The following is a 13,461-nucleotide window of genomic DNA, read 5'->3' as shown; positions in this document are numbered from 1 at the left end:
AATCTTTTATACTAGTCAAGGAAAATGTAACCATTAAACAATATACAGTATCAACACACCATCCAAGAATCATAAGTTGAATATCCACCTAAACTCCCTGGGCCTGGACTTTAATGCCAAATGCCTAAAAACTTCCTAATTCACTTTAGGAGCTATTGAAAAGCCCATGATAATTAAAGAGAATGAAAAAGAAACTCCCCTAAGGTTTACCAACACTTTAACTTAAGCCAAAATTCTGTTTTAAGGATATATTTCTACACAAAATTAAAGCAAAACCTCAATACTTCAGAATCAGAGTTAAAATTAAATCTATTGCTCATTTACCATCAATTTTACATCCTCTCTCCCCATAATTGATCAAAAATAAAGAGATCTATTGAAAAAAGGAATAGAGTTTATGGAATCTCTTGAGAAAATTCTTCCATGCTCTCTATAATTCTCATCTAATTACATAATCTTCTCTAAGTCAGCCAATAAGTTCTAGGCTTTTGATTAAGACACCATGATTTTAAACATATCTATACTTTCAAGTTTCTAGAAGAATTTCTCTGGTAGGTGTTATTTTTTTTAATCAATCATGACTTTTATTAGCATTGATTTCTAATTTAAAGAACACAAACTATGAAATAGTAATTGTGTCTTACATAAAGAAGTATGGTGATGGAAAACTAAAGGCAAGAAAACTGCTTCATAGGAATCCTAAATTAAAAGATGGTAAGATAATTTTAACCGGAAGACACAGAAAGTTAACAATCAATGAAGATCAAGTCTCTGTTTAAACAGAAATATTAAATATGTGGTATAATATACAGAGAAGCAATGGCACCCCACTCCAGTACTCTTGCCTGGAAAATCCCATGGATGGAGGAGCCTGGTGGGCTGCAGTCCATGGGGTTGCAAAGAGCCAGACACGACTGAGCGACTTCACTTTCCCTTTTCACTTTCATGCATTGGAGAAGGAAATGGCAACCCACTCCAGTGTTCTTGCCTGGAGAATCCCAGGGACGAGGAGCCTGGTGGGCTGTCGTCTATGGGGTCACACAGTGTCAGACACAACTGAAGCGACTTAGCAGCAGCAGCATAATATACAAAAGTAAGTGGTACTCAGTATTTTTTTGGTAAAATTTTCTTTTATGGTAGCCAGTATTCAGATGTTCTAAGTATTTCATTATTTATGCTTTTCATACTTGAACTAAAGAATTTTCACTAGATTTATGATTTTTTACTATAAATACATGAAAGAGTTTACTGAGTTGATGAACAATAATCTAATAAGATTATGGTATAATCTTTAACTACAAAAACATGCTCAATTTACTGGGATTCAATATTATTCAGAAAATAAAAGGGGGGGATTAGTTGGGGAGAGGGAAGGACAGAGAAAGAAAGGAAGGAAAGAGGGAGGGAGGAAATCAGAGAGGGAGAGTGGTGGAATCTAACTCTTCAAATTGGTTTGAAATGTTTTTGAAAATTTCCTGGCATTGCTGTTTTTAACTTGGTTTATTCTATATAATTGTAGGATGCCAAAAGGTCATCTAATACAGACAGGTTAGCAATGCCCATTCAGTCTATGTGTGTACACAACAGAAATCGGTAAGAAACCATTAACTTTTGTTCCCTTCATGTATGCCTTCAGAATTAATGCATGTGTGTGCTAAGTGGCTTCAACTGTGTCCGACTCTTTGCGACTCTATGGACTGTAGCCCACCAGGCTCCTCTGTCCATGGACTTCTCCAGGCAAGAGTACTGGAGTGGGTTGCTTTTTCTGTCTCCAGGGGATCTTCCTGACCCAGGGATCAAACCCTGGTCTCCTGCATTGCAGGCAGATTCTTTACCATCTGAGCCACCAGGGAAGCTGAATGTAAAGATAACTAAAAATCCAAGAAATTTAAAGCCTAAGAGAAAATAGTCAAGCCATAAGGAAGAACTGACTTGGTAGAAGCCTGTTAGTGACAACCTTTGAAAGTGAAGCCAGGCCTAACAGTAAGCTAAACCAGCTCCTTCCTCCTCCCCAAAATATTGTATTTGTCTCTTTATACTTTACTGAATCCCATCTTCCCCTTTCCATCCTCAACCCTGCCCCAGGGCGCAAGGCTAAGATTATTAACTCCCTAGGATCATCTCAGACTGTTCAGTAGAGGCCCAGAGAGTTCACCACTTAGTAAGAGAGAAAAACCAGAGTTAGAGTCAATAATTCTATAGACTTGCTCTAACAAAATTTAAAGACAAGTCTCGAAAAAGCTAAAGTAATCAATGTTCTTTAAAGAAAGACAATTGATTTAAATTATCTGACATCTAATGAAAATTTACTCTACAGTGAAAGGAGTAGTAAGACATCTAAGAGAAAAATTAAGCAGTAGTAGCCGACACAGAAATGGCAGAGAATACAAAAGCAGAAATAGACTTAAATATAAATATGCTCAAGGATTTAAAGGAAAATATGAATATAATGAAGACATAAATGGAAATCATATATAAGAACCAAATGGAACTTGTAGATCTGAAAAATATAACACCTTAAAATGAACAATTTGATGGGTGTGACTAAAAGAAGTTTTCACTAGGAAGAAAAGATGAGTACAGTAATATAAACTACACAAACTGAAATAGAATTAAGTGTAATAAAAAATGGACCGAGACTTACAGACTTGTGAGACAGTATCAAGCGGTCTGACCTAGGTATAACTGGAGTCTCCAAAGAAAGAGAGTGAAAATATTAGAATGAACAATGCTTGACGTGTCCCCAACTTTTAAAAAGTGCAAAGCCACAGATACAAGAAGCTCAGTGAACAAAAGCAGGATGCAAACAAAGAAAATGCCATAGAGGTAAATTATAATCAAGTTGTATGTGTAAAAGCTTAAAAACAAGCAGAATAAAAATACATTATCTGATTTCAAGACTTGCTATAAAGCAACGTTAATCCAGATTCTGTGGCTTTGGCGTAGACGTGCTTCCCAGGTGGTGCTAGTGGTCAAGAATTCGCCTGCTAATGCAAGTGATGTAAGGAAACTCGGATTAGATCCCTGGGTTGGGAAGATCCCCCGGAGGTGGGCATTGGAAACCCACTCCTGGAGACTCCCATGGACAGAGAAGCCTGGAGGGCCACAGTCCATAGTTGGCAAAGAGTCGGACATGACTGAAGTGACTTAGCATGCACGCATGTAGACATATAGATCAATGGAATAAAGGAAAGAGTTCATAAATTTGCTCACACACATAAGTTCAATTGATTCCTAACAACAACGCCAGGATAATTCAAAGGAACAAGTACAATCCTTACAAAAACTGGTGTTGAAAACTTTGGCTACCCTAGGTAAGAAAATGATCTTCAGCCTTTCTTCATACACAAAATTATATGACTCAAAATGGCTCTTTGCCTTAAACTTAAAAAATAAACTAAAAGGAGAGAATATAAAAGCAAATCTTTCTTGAATAGGACACTAAAGCACTAATCTTAGAAGAATAAAATGACAGATTGGGACATACTAAAATTCAAACATTCTACTCTTCAAAATAAAAGACGAGCTATAGGTTTAGGTGAGAATATTTGCAACGCATACATACATCTAGAAATGAACTGTGTCCTGAATATACGTTACTCCTATACCCAGTAATAAAGACAAATGCTTCAGTAAAACTCATGCAACATAGCTGAATTGACAGTTTACCAAAGAAGATCTACAAATGGCCAATAAGCACAAGAAAAGTAAGTCACATCACAAGACACCAGGGGACACAGAGCCATGAGAATCTACCACACATCCACTAGAATATATAAAGTAAAAAACATCTGAAAATACCAAGTGCTGGCAACAGAAATTCTCATACATAGCTGATGACAGTGTAAAATATCCAACCACAAATATTTTGGCAGCTTTTTAAAATAAAGCTAAATATACACTTAACATACAAATCAGTACTACTAACCCTAGATATTTACTCAAAGAAATAAAGGCAATTGTCTACTAATACTTGAATACAATATTGACTGCAGCTTTATTCATAACTGTCCATACTTGGAAATAACTTACATGCCCATCAGTGGACGAATGCACAAGCAAATCGTGGCATACTGATATAATGGAATACTATTTGGCAATTAAAAAAAGACCATTTTACTGGTATGCACATGGATGGATGTCAGAAGCATTTTTGACTAAAAGAAAAGACTGAAAATATCACAGACTTTTTATGTGATTTATTTATATGAAATTCTACAAAAATCAAAATTAATGTGCAATGACAGGAAACAGATGGTTTGCCAGCAGAGACTGGGGGTGGAGGATTGATTAAAAAGGAGCAGGAGAGAACTCTTTAGAGTGTATAAACATTCTACATCTAGATTGTGATGTACATATTTGTCAAAATTCACCAAGTGTACATAGATATAAGCAGATTTTTGTATGTAAATTATACTTAAAAAAAGTAGATTAAAAAACCAATATGGTTTAGGCTGTTAAAGTAACCAAAGTAAAATCTCATTTCAAAAATTTAATCCTAATTATGATGGGGAAAAAAAAAATCCAGAACTTTAAAAATTGAACATTTTTAAAATCTTCAGGAGAGCCCCTTTCTAGGGAAAAATATCCCAGCTTTTTAAATCTGCTTCTCTATTTAATTATGTTGAGGTACAACTAACTATTGCACATACATAAAGCTATAGGATATACAGAAATACTTAAAATATGTATCAGGTAAGGAAGATAAAAAAATAAAAGAATAAAGTTGGATATTTTCACAAGTTTGTCAGGTAATTCAAGCAATGAAGTAAAGATCAAATCATTTAAAATGTATACCAGAAAACTAACTGCTAAATTTAATTCATAAAGTATAAAGCAAAAAAAGGAATTTGATAGCACCACTATACCATGACCAGAACGTATCTAAAATACTAAAAATACAGTGTGAAATAAGTTTCTTTATCACGTTAAGTGAAAGCAATAGAGAGGACTGATGACTACTCAAACTCAGGAAGCAATTCACTTAAGATCAAGAAATCATTGCAAGATTTCTTGTTTCAAGATGGAAAGACTTAGCAAACCAAGCCAGAGATAACAGAGCCCCCACTTTGCACACCATCCCAGATGAATACCCCTCAGAGCATTTTCTTAAGAAACAAAGACAGAAATTTCAGTACTCGTTTATTTCACTCTGTTTTGAAAAAGAGCCCAATGCAAATATGAGAAGAAAATCTGTCACATAGGCTCCTAGGCAAGGCAGATTTTCAGAGTTTTGCTTCTTGATCCTTTAATAGGGTGGGAAGAACTGAGTATCAACAGCTTATCTGAAGACCCTCCCTAAAATCAATGTATTTTCCTAATCTACTCTTTGGAACTAAGATCATGTGCATCATTTATACCTAGAGTTGACTTAAATTTGGTGAATCTTTGGTTGAAAAATGATGAAATAAATCTGGGGTTCTTTTTATGGGAGGTGAAAGGAGACAGATGGAAAGGGAATGAGAGGAAGAGAGGAGACAGGTACTCACAGGGTCTCCCAAAGAACAATCCAACTAGCGTACTGCCCCTCGAGTCACGAAAGGGCTGCAGTTCAATTGATTCTAGACTGCTCACTCACAGTCCTTGGGACAGGAAGGAACAGCCGAAGCAGCCTCCTGCAGGGACCCATGCTGTGTATCTATTGCCATTTTCTGAGTGAGCCGGAACATCGAAAAGATGGGGAAGCACTGTTCTAAGGTTTCTTTAGTTACTGAAGAGAAAGTTACTCATTATTATAAAGTGAAATTGAGTGTGAGCTAGGTTCCAGCCAAGAAGAAAAAAGAAAGTTACTAAAGTTTCAAGAAGTTCTCAATAATATTAATAACATTTGATAATTTTTACTCAGCATCAATTTTGCTAGCATGCATTGGTATTACTCAGATAAATCCATTTGTTTTATAAATCCCCGATAAAAATAAGAATTGTTCATCACATTTTATAAACCAGCAAATGAGGCTCAGCAGAATTAAGTAATTTGGATGTAGAGTTGCTGGCAGATGAAGTTAAGAGTTGGAACTTCAGTCCAACTAAGGAATTAGCATTGTCATCACTAGGCAGCTACACCTATAACACAGTTCCACACATGAATCTCAAGGACAGTGCCACTGTTCAAGTCTGTGGTATACACAGTCAAAACAACACATAATTTCTAGGTTCAGAAATAGTTTTCCTTAATTAAATATGCATAAAAGTAAGGTTGACTCATTCTCTTAGTATGAATAATTTTGTCTTCTTTCCAAGCCCCAAGTTCCAAAAATTATATAGACTATATGGACATAGAAAAATTAATTCAGACATACCTCATTTTATTGTGCTTCACTTTACTGCACTTTGAAGATACTATGTGTTTTTACAAATTGAAGGTTTTGGGCAAACCTGCCTCAAGTATCTATTGGTGCCATTTTCCCAACAGCTTTATTTTCAAATTAAGATATGTGTACATTTTTTGACATACTGCTATTGCACACTTAATAGACTCTAGTGTAAACATAACTTTTACATGCACTGGGAAGCTAAAAAGTTAGTGTGACTCACTTTATAGCAGTGCTCTGGAACTAAATTCACAATATCTCTGAGATACCTGTACTATAAAGAGGCTATGAAAATTAAGATATTGTATTTTTATCTAAAAATTTCCATCAGATATTATAATTGAATAATGATTAATACAGAACACAAATTAAGAAAATAAACTCGTAAGTTCTGGGCAGTAGCAAATAACAAATTCATTAAGAAAAAATTTCCATCACTTACACCTAGCTGAAAATGAAACAGTAACTATTATTACTAGAGCCAGCTTAAGGAAAATGTTACTAATGCAGACATTCAACACAGTAAGTAGTCCAATAAGTGAACACTGAATCTACATTTCACATTAGAAAACAAAAGTGAACCTGTAATCATGACATGGAAGAAAATATCCTTTAACCATTAAGAAATCTGAATAAGAGAAATGTAAAACAAAAATCATTCAAAAAGCACTGTATGTTTTCCCTTGCTTTAAAAGGAGGATAATAATAAAAGAAAAAACTATGTGGTAAGTCCTATGGAATTGATTCTAAGTTGACAGAATAGTTTGGGTGGATTAGAGAAATCAGAGAAAGAGAAAATTTTGAAAAAGGAAGTTAAGGACTTTTCAGGGAGTGAAAAAGTTTGCTGAAACTCACGCAACTGGAACTCCAAATTGGAAATTTGCTTCGCATGGAAAGTGATTAAGTTAAATTGGAAAGGATAAGTTACCACTCAGAATATAAAGGTTGAATTATGAGGACTGAAACTGGATGATAGCCTTTCGATAAAGAGATTAGGAAGATGTTACTGTAGGTTATGCCTTAGAGAATGGAAAAGTGGCATTGTAACTTGACAGTAAGTTAACTGAATTAGTAAAAGAGGACACTGATAATGAAAGGAAGCTCTTGCAATGATTTGTTTTTAGAAAGGAATTTGTTTTAGTATTAATTATGATAGTGACTGGGAAAAGCAGAGCCAAAGACAGAGTAAAGAAATATGATGGCAAGGAAAGCAGAAATAGGAGTGCCAACTGCTTATAAGAGATAAAGAAGGTTAGCTGTTAGCACAGGGAACTATAGTCAATATCTTGTAATAATCTATAATGGAAAATAACCTCAAGAATAATTTATGTGTATACATAAAACAGAATCACCTTGCTATGTACCTGAAACACTGTAAGTCAACTATACTTCAATATAATATATATTTTCAGAAAAAAATAGATGAAGGAGATGATCAAAGGTGACTTGATAATCCATCCCAGTGTCTCAATGGTGGTTTGAGAGACAGAAATGGAAGAGTGAGAAGAAGCAGTACACTTTCAGAAGATAAACTTATCAACTGAGATGAGAGTAGAGTAGTGAGTGAACTGTCTTTAAGACTGACAGTATTAATAAAACACATTGATAGACTTTGAGTTGTCTTTAAGGTAAAGAGTAAAGAGATCCTTAAACCCTTAAGGTGCCACAGATCTCATTAACACATTTTATACCTATTTATTAGACTAAATAACAGCAATAGAAAGATATTGGCAAGAGCAAATATCCATTTGTTCAGATTTTATATCCAACTATTTCCAAAATGAGGTAGTGAGATCCATCTATTAAACATGAAAGGAAGATGATCTAAAAGCAGTGTTGTATACTAACAGAATGCAGATCACAAATGCAAGCTACATATACAGTCTTAAATACTCTAACAGCCACATTAAAGGGGGAAAATAAGGCAAGAAACATAAATTGTAATAATGTTATATAACCTAATACATTAAGAATACTATTTTTTATATGTAATCAATATACGTCTTCGGTATTGTTGTTTTAGCCACCGTCATGTCTGACTCTTTTGTGACCCGGTGGGTTACAGCCCACTCGGCTCCTCTGTCCATGGGATTCTCTAGGCAAGAGTACTGGAGTGGGTTGTCATTTCCTTCTCCAGGAGATCTTCCCGACCCAGAGGCTGAACACAGGTTTCCTGGATTGTCAGGTGGTTCTTTACCACTGAGCCACCAGGGAAGGCAGTATGACATCATTACTTAGGTATTAATAAATATATTTTTATACTATGTCTTTGAAATCTGATGTTTTATTAAATCATATCTCAATTCACATCAGTCACATTTTAAATTTTCATAGCTACACGTGGCTACCAGTTTGGAAATACAGATACAGGATTCTTTGCAGAACTTCCATTAACAGGAGAACAAAAGGAAAAGACTTGAACGTAATAACATCACCACAAAATTTAAATGCAATGCAGACATAAGTAAAAATGATAACACCAAGATAGAATTTTCAAGTTATATAAATGAAGAACAATAAATTTGACTTGGTTTTTAAAGATCACAAGGAAAAAAGCATTTCTTAAAGGAAAAATACAGAACATTTTCCAGTTTTATTAGATATAATAAACGTCAAGATTATAGCATTTAATTGACAAGAAAAAAAAAGTAAGTACCATGGAAATCTTGGAAGCAACAGAGAACACCAGGATAGTGGAAAAGCAAGACCAGATCAACGAGAAATGAGGTAAATGGAGACGATGCAAGAGCAAGTGGAGCTCAACAATCAGTAAATTCTCATCTCTTTAAAAAAAAAACACAAAGCAGGGAGAAATAATGTATATAACTCAAAAAAGATCAAATACCTAAAAGTAAGTTATAAAATTATAAAATGCTTAGAAGGAAACATAGGTACAAATCTTTGCCACATTAAGCAACATATTCATAACAAGATAAAAAAATAGATGAATAGACTTCAATAAAGTTAAAAATGTTTGTGCATCAAAAGACACTATCAGGAAGATGAGAGGACAACCCATGCAATGGGAGAAAATATTTGCAACTCATTTACATGATAATGGTCTAGCATCCAGGTGGCACTAGCGGTGAAAACCTGCCTGCCAACACAGGAGACAGAAGAGAGTGGGTTCCATCCCTGTGTAGGGAAGATTCCCTGGAGGAGGGAGGGCCTGGCAACCCACTCCAGTATTCTTGCCTGGAGAATCCCATGGACAGAGGAGCCTGGCAGGCTACAGTCCACAGGTTGCAAAGAGTCAGACACAACTGAAGCAACTTAGCATGCACAACCAGAATATATTTAAAATCTCTTATGACTCAACAGTAAAAAGACAGGGCAATTAAAAAATGGGCAAAAGCAGGGGAAGGAGAGCATGGGACAAACTGAGAGAGTAGCTTTAAAACATATTACACTATGTACAATAGAGAGCTAATGGGAAGTTGCTGTACAACAGGAGGAGCTCAGCTCAGTGCTCTCTGACAACCTGGCAGGGGCAGGGGGTGGTGGGGTGGGGGGGGATGGGGAGGGAGGCGGAGGTTCAAGAGGGAGGGGACATATGCATACTTACGGCTGATTCACTTTGTTGTACGGCAGAAGTCAACACAATATTGCAAAGCAATTGTCCTCCAATTAAAAATAAATTTTAAAAAATCATGATGCCAGAAAGGCTTTTCTGCCTGCCCCAGTTCACGTGGTGAGATTGTAGTAAAGATGCTGAGAGAGGTTTAAATGCTTAAAAAAAAATGGGCAAAAGACCTAACTAGGCATTTCTCCAAAGAAGATAAGCAAATAGTCAGTAACTAAATGAAAAAAATGTTCAATTTCATTAGTCATTAGTGAAATAGAAATCAAAACAACAATGAACAAACATTTCACAACCACTAGGGTGATAACAATAAAAAAAAGAAAAAAAGAAAATAACAAATGTTAGAGAGGATGTGGAGGAACTGGAACTCCCCATGCATTGCTAGTGGGAATATAAAATCGTTTAGCCACTGTGGAAAACAATTCAGCAGTTCCTTAAAACTTAAACAGAGTTACCAGATGACCCAGTAATTTCACTCTTAGGTCTACATACCATCAAACACTGAAAACATGTTAGAACAAACATTTGTACACAAATGTTCACAGCAGCATTATTCATAAAAGCCAAAAAATGAAAGCAATCCAAATATCCATCAACTGATGAAGAGATAAGCAAAACATAGTGCGTTCATACAACAGACTATTATCCAAACATAAGAAAAATAAAGTACTGATACCTGATGCAACATGGATGAACCTGAAAATAATATGAAAAGTGAAAGAAGCCAGACATAGACTCACAAAAAGCCACACAGTATATGATTTCATTTATATGAAATGTCCACAAAAGGCAAATCTATAGGCACATAAATTAGATGAGTGATTCCTAGGAGTTGGAAGAGAGAGTATGAAGAGCGATCACTTAACTGTACAGAATTTCTTTGAGGCGATGAAAATGTTCTGGAATTAGTAAGTAGTGATCACTGTACATCATCGTGAATATATTATTATTATTTTTTTGCTTAGTCACTCAGTTGTGTCTGACTCTGAGACCCCATGGACTATAGCCTGCCAAGCTCCTCTGTCTATAGGATTTCCCAGGCAAGAATACTGGAGTGGATTCCATTCTCCAGGGGATCTTCCTGACCAAGAGATCGAACCTGGGTCTCCTTCATTGCAGGCAGATTCTTTACCATCTAAGCCACCAGGGAAGCCCACAAATATACTAAAATTTGAATGCTGACGACTGAATTCTACACTTTAAAATGGTTAAGATGGTGCATTTTATGTTATATGAATTTCATCTCAATAAAACACACACACACACACAAAGAACATACCACAAATAGCTCAGAAATTCTGAGGAAAAATAATTTGCAAAGTGTTGGTGAATTAATACTCTATAATAGGTTAAGAGGGGTTCCCTGGTGGCGCTAGTGGTAAAGAACCTTCCTGCCAATGCAGGAGATATAAGAGACCCTTGGGTCGGGAAGATCCCCTGGAGGGAGAGCATGGCAACCTATTCCAGTATTCCTGCCTGGAGAATCCCGTGGACAGAGGAGCCTGGCAAGCTGCAGTCCATAGGGTTGCAGAGTTGGACACAACTGAAACAACGCAGCACGCACACACACAACAGGCTAAGAAATTATTCAATCAGAAGAGAGAAACTAAAAGGACAAAAATCGAAGTAGTAACTGCAGTAAATACAGAAACCTATAGTTATACTACAACTATACTCAGCCTATAGTTGAGTTAACATGCAGGTGAAACAGAACAATCTACAAGAAATACCAGACAGTCGACTATGAAAACAATGAATCGGAGAATCCAAGGATTATAGGTAAAAGCTATGAAAAATCAAGACACATTTTAAGAAGTGGTGTAGGGCCCTGGCAGCCTCCAGAGCACAATGGGCTTGAAAAACATAGATTCCTGCACTCTTTGGACAAGATCAGAACCTCTGTGGGGTGTGGTCAGAATACCAACTGTCAACAGATTCCCTCAAGACAATCTCTCTGCATCTTTCAATAGGAAAACCACTTAGGAGGTCTACAACTCAAGACAAACATCCTTGTTTTTCCTTTTTACAACATCTATATTGACTTCTGTGGGCTTCCCTGGTGGCTCAGCAGTAAAGAATCCACCTACCAATGCAGGAGATGCTTGTTTGATCCCTGGGTTGAAAAGATCCCCTGGTGAAGTAAATGGTAACCCACTCCAGTATTCTTGCCTGGAAAATCCCAAAGACAGAAAAGCCTGGTAGTCTACAGTCCATGGGGTCACAAAAAGAGCCAGACATGACTTGGCAACTAAACAACAATCTCTTTACTTACAGCAGTGACCAAAAGAGGAAACTGATTCAAAACAGTTTGGAAATGCTGATGGGCAAAGAGAGAGAGAAGAAAGTGCTAATGATTTCATAAACTTAGACATGAAAGGAGAGTTGTTGCACAAATACAGCTCAGTGGTAGAGGCTGAGAACAAGGGCTGGTATGGGATTGCCGAGGTTCAAACTGGAGCCAGACTGCCACTGACTGGGTGACCTTGACTTGATTTGACTTATTCTGTGTCCCAAGGCCCTCATCTCTACAATGGGACAATAATACTGACCCTGTAAGGCTGTTGTGAGGACTAATGTGTTAACAGATGTAAAGTGTTTATAACAATACTGAGTATATAATATATTTGCAACAGTTAAAAATAAAAGTCTTCTTTTAAATCAAATGGTCTCCCAAAGTTGCATTGTCTAAACCCTACCATCTACAAGCCTTAAAGAAATTATTATAAAGTGAGAATAGACAACTTTTAAAAAATAAATAAAGTCTGAAGAGTTACATTTCTCATATTCTGTTTCATCTGTCTGAGTTCTTTGATTGCCCCCCACCCATACTTTCCCTTTAAAACCCAGTTGGAGGAATGATAAATAATAAACGGAATGGTAATCTACCTCTCAAACTCTTTCTCTTGTGTGTGTGTGTGTGTGTGTGTGTGTATATATATATATATATATATACACACATATATATAATCTCATATATATATATATATGAGATTCTAATTGGTTATAATATAATCGGTTATAATTTGTAAACCTGGATTATTTATCATTGTTAACCCATCATTATATACCCACAATTGTATATTTCTGTTAGTGGAAAAAGTCACAAAGGAATGCCAAATTAAAAAAATACTGCTGTCCACCTATATATCTGTTGAATAGTCGGTTTCAAAAAAATGTTTAGTATCTTAATTTCTTTTTGACATATTTTAGAAAAAAATAAGTATGAAGAAACACAATTTTTTTTAAAAAAAAGCTGTCTTTCTTAAACCTATATAAAGTAGCAGTCTCCATTTCAGCAGCCCACTTCACCAAGCGGGAAGGCCTTAACGAATAGAGGAAGAAACGTAAATGGTTATTCATTGTTGGCAAAAACTATTTTCTTCAGAAAACAGAAGAGCTTCTAACATTGATACATACTGAAACAGTCCCTTTACACTTGTGAAATCAAATGTATAGTATAAAATCATTATCTAATTGATTTCTCCAGCTTTTTAAGGATCTCTAGAAGCAAGTAATCTTACAATTTTATAGTCCAAAGGCAGTTTTCAGGAAATTATGACTAGCATC

The 13,461-nt window shown here is 35.8% G+C and overlaps 1 protein-coding gene across 5 annotated transcripts in view; it reads right to left on the bottom strand.

Annotated features, from left to right (window-relative positions):
• Positions 1-13,461, bottom strand: part of HDAC9 (histone deacetylase 9) — a 599,202-nt gene that overhangs the window by 371,077 nt on the left and 214,664 nt on the right. The gene's annotated exons all lie outside the window — the stretch shown is intronic.

Source organism: Oryx dammah, unplaced genomic scaffold, assembly GCF_014754425.2.
Source record: "Oryx dammah isolate SB20612 unplaced genomic scaffold, SCBI_Odam_1.1 HiC_scaffold_18, whole genome shotgun sequence".
NCBI lineage: Eukaryota > Metazoa > Chordata > Mammalia > Artiodactyla > Bovidae > Oryx > Oryx dammah.
This window is presented reverse-complemented; position numbering and strand designations above follow the sequence as displayed.